Genomic DNA, 4347 nt, shown 5'->3' with positions numbered 1-4347 from the left:
TATATAAAATGAACAATAAAAATCCATAAATTAACCAAAATATCCTAAATACATTTTAGGATCAGAAACTTTAACATGCAAAATTTATTTTCGTGATATATCATAATGACACAAATTTATAAGTTTTATATGTTAATCGTATAACTCGGAAAAACTATAACTGATTTGCATGCAAACAACCTAAGGCTCTTGATACCGCTTGTTGGAAATCTATATCTCATTATACTCAACATATTCATATATGTTTCAAATTTAATTTAGTCATAAAATTAATTAGATCTTATGCATGCAAACATAAGTAAATATAGAGAAGAAATCATCATTCTTACATTGGAAATTTCGGATTATTGGGCACAAGTGACTTCTCCTACTCACTTGTTCTTGAGCTCTCCAAATATTGGATAGACAAAGGATTCAAGTATAGAATCCCTCCCAAGGAATAATACCCAAGATAACCCCTTAAAAGATAAATATTATTTAACTAGAACAATATAAATCTTACTAAAAATTGACCCAAAATATTTACATTGGTCTCTATTATTTCGGTATAAAGAAAAGAGTTTTGGAAGTTATATCTCTCTAATTTCTCATAAGGTGTAGAGAGGATTATTTTTCTTACACTAGGAAAAATTGTGTGAAGTTGTGAATGAAAAATTAGAGAGGAAAAAACTCTCTATGATGGCCATAGAAAACCGGTAGGGTGTGGGAAGGGTGCCCTATGCATGGGCTTCAATCTCTAACCAAGAATATAGGCATGCAAGGCTAGTCCCTAAAGGTAACGATCGTGTTCCTATTTAAAATAAAAACACAATATTAATCCTCACACTCCCTCCATTTCGGTACCCACACATAAAATGGATGAGTCCATTTTATTTGTGATTTTGTCAATATATCACATGTGAGACATTACATGACATCTTATAAATAAAATATATTTTTAACAATTAAAAATCAACATATTAATAAAATATGTCACTTATAAAATTTAACATGATAATTCACAATTACTTGTACCAAAATGGTTAACCAATTATAAATCACAACATTTTGTATTTATAATAAATTATTCATTCCGTTTCAATTGTTTCCGTAAACAATAATTTCATCTAAGTAGTAAAACAATTCGATTACTTAGACCGTATCTTATTATAATCAATTATAATAAGACACGTAAATATTACTTCCAAAATCGTCCGTCAATTTTAAGTAATTTAATTAACTCGTATCGTCATACGATCAATTAAATATTCAATTAAGAGTGTTACCCTTTAGGTATGACCTAAGGGGATCAACTGATCACCACCGTCGCACGACAGTAATGTCAAACTCTAGTCAGCCAATCATTACCGATATGTGTGGACCAGTTGACAGTAAAATATTACATCCCACATGTATTCTTAAAATGAGATTTAAACATGTGATCATCATGATCAACAGTTGTGATCGCATTATTGTCGGAGGACACATATTGCAACAGGTGATACCGTCGTTTAGTATCAAAGTTAAATTAATAAACCTAATTACTACTAACAGAAGTTAGCGGTAAGCAGGGTCGAACCACAGGGAGGAAAATGAGATTCATCTGTTTAATTTAGTCTATAGAGTAAGGGGGGTTGAATTGATTTAAAACTAATCTAAATGCAATTAAAATAAATCTAAACTAAATGCAAATAATTTAAAGCAGGTAATTTAAAGAGATGTAAACAATAATAAAAAGAATGCTAAGACGGTCGGTTCACTGCAGCTACGACGATGGGTTCCTAAGTAAGTCTGAATAATCACGATAGGTGGGAAAATAAGAAGTTCTCTCGGTCCATTCTTAACTAGTAGCGCCTCTCAGCCTATGCTACTGGTCCCTAGGTCTCACTAATACTAGCTCTCGCCCTGAAAAGTGATTCCTAACGCCTAAACTTTACCTATCTTTCGATCTTAGTAAAATTTAGTCGTTTCAATTTAGTCAATTCGCCTTCCCTATCTCTCGATCTGTGGGTTGGTCAATTTCTAAGTATTTAACAAGTCTCCTCTCGGTCTCGTTGTCAAATATTGCAATTAAAACATTGAAACGAAAGCTAATACTATCGCGCGTCAGTTGATCGACCAGCTAAGCTAATCGATCGACCAACAGGTCCAGTCGATCGACTGACTAATCCAGTCGATCGACCAAAGGCCGACATCAGGTCACTTATTCTGCGTCGTCTTCGCCGCAGGTCCCTTCACATCTTAGCACGGGGTTTCTAGCTACGTATATTAATTCTAACTACGACTACTAAAGCGATAAAAACGAATAGCGAAGGCATAACTAAACTACTTGAATTATAAACTTGCAACAATTGAATTAAAGGTTTGGGATCTAAACTAACAATCTAACTACTGAATGAATTGAAATAATACTGAAATAAAGAGCAGAAATACCGAATAAAAGAAAGGCAGGAAGACTCCGATTGCAAAAGGAAGCTTTTATTGAAAACTCTAAACTAATTATAATTGAATCTAAAACGATAAAGTCAAATCAGTAGACGGGATTAACCCCTACTGAATGCCTCCCCAAAAATGATGTTCGAGGTCCTATTTATAGAGATGTCACGCAAAACCCTAAAAACTAATTACAACTGGGCTTTCTAATTCTCGTTCTTAATTTGCGTCAGAGTCGAGGGGTGGTCGATCGACCACAGGGACCAGTCGATCGACCACGAAGTACTGTCGATGTCATTCGACGATTCTGCGGTAGCACACCGATCTTAAAACAGCTGCCATTTCTTTGTTACTTGGTTAAATCAGGCGTTCTATGCGGCGTTGGAAAGCTAAGAGGATAAGCTTTCACCTAAAAGTGGAATCAGTCAATTATATGCTCTAGAACGCGAGATATAGCCATCTGAATAAGGCTGCAATGTCGAGAAGCACTTATTCGCTTGTTTAAGCTTTGCAACTTGTACGCAACCATGCTTTTGCTATCTTTTAGGCCTTGAAACGCGCACCAAGTTCATCTATCGAGTCACTACTTCATGTCAGGTCCTATGATAAATACTCGGGGACGGATTCGGCTCATTTTCCGCTGAATTCTTCACATTTCTGCAATAATACACAAGAACACGAAAGTAGACGGAAATAGGGAATATCGTAGAATAAACTACACAATTGAGCTCTGAAATGCGTATAAAATAGGGTGTAAAACATCATATTATAATCATGTATCAGATGGTCCATGAGAAGTGGTAGTTTGATTCACTTGGTTCACTTGCTTCTTCTTACTCAACTCTTCAAGATTTTTGGTGAGCATATCAAGCTTAGCCTTAGTCTCCACATTCACTAAGAATTCGGGAGGGTGCTTATTTCTTCTCAAGATATTCCATTTGTGCCATAATTTAGCTCGGAGTCTACCATTTTCTTGATTAGAGCCATGCCCTCTTCATCACCCAAATGATCGAATCCCCCTCCCGCGGAGGCATTCACCATTTCTTTTGTTCTTGGCAATAGAGTTTGGAAAAATGTTTGAGTGATATACCAAGCCAGTATTTCATGGTGAGGACAACTTGCAATCAAGTCTTGATACCTATCCGATGCTTCTCCCAAGGACTCTCCATCCTCTTGTTGGAATGTATGGATCTCGTTTCGAATCATGGTAGTCTTCGATGACGGGTAATACTTGGCTAGGAATGCCTTGGCTAAGGCATCCCATATAGTGAATGTGTTCGGAGGGTGCGTGCACATTTAACCAACGATCCGCCTTGTCCATTAGAGAAAATGGGAATTAATAACATCAATCTTAAAGTTTCTTTGGACGCTCTATTCTTTTTCATCATGGCCACCTTGTTCTTGAACTTCCTTAGGTGGGCATGAGCATCTTCATCAATATGCCCACCGAAACAATCCTTCTCAATCAAGCCAACTTGAGCCGGATGCATTTCAAAGTTGTTCGGAGCCAAGGTGCCGAAATTAATCGGATTGCAAGCATCATTGTGGTTGGGGCGATTGTGGTCACGTAGAGCCGCCATTGGTGGTTGTGGAATTGGTATATATGGAAGTGGTGTTTGAGGTGGTGTATTTGAGATTTGGAAATTGTGGAAAGGATTTTCTAGTGGAGAATCAATGATGTCGTTTGCTTGTTGTGGTGGTGTGTCCTCAATAGTAGGTTGGGTGGATGAATTTGCTTGGTTTGAAGTAGCTTGAGCAGAGGTTCTAACTCTTGCAATAGTCCTATTCCTTAAGGCTCGAAAAAGCCTTTCGGGATCGGAGTCAAAAAGCAAAGCTTGATGGTTCCTCCTAGGCATGCACTTGACAAACGGTAAGACTCCTAGTGCTTTTACACACTAGGGTAAGGCAAAAATCACACACTCTACAAGAAGCACA

General features: G+C 37.0%; 1 non-coding gene across 1 annotated transcript; it reads left to right on the top strand.

Moving 5' to 3' along the window:
• Positions 1-3511: 3511 nt before the first annotated feature.
• LOC141588985 (small nucleolar RNA R71) lies at positions 3512-3618 on the top strand. Its single transcript, XR_012519947.1, has one exon. It is a non-coding gene; the product is annotated as a small nucleolar RNA R71 (small nucleolar RNA).
• The last annotated feature ends 729 nt before the right edge of the window (positions 3619-4347 follow it).

This window comes from Silene latifolia, chromosome 6 (assembly GCF_048544455.1).
Source record: "Silene latifolia isolate original U9 population chromosome 6, ASM4854445v1, whole genome shotgun sequence".
NCBI lineage: Eukaryota > Viridiplantae > Streptophyta > Magnoliopsida > Caryophyllales > Caryophyllaceae > Silene > Silene latifolia.
This window is presented reverse-complemented; position numbering and strand designations above follow the sequence as displayed.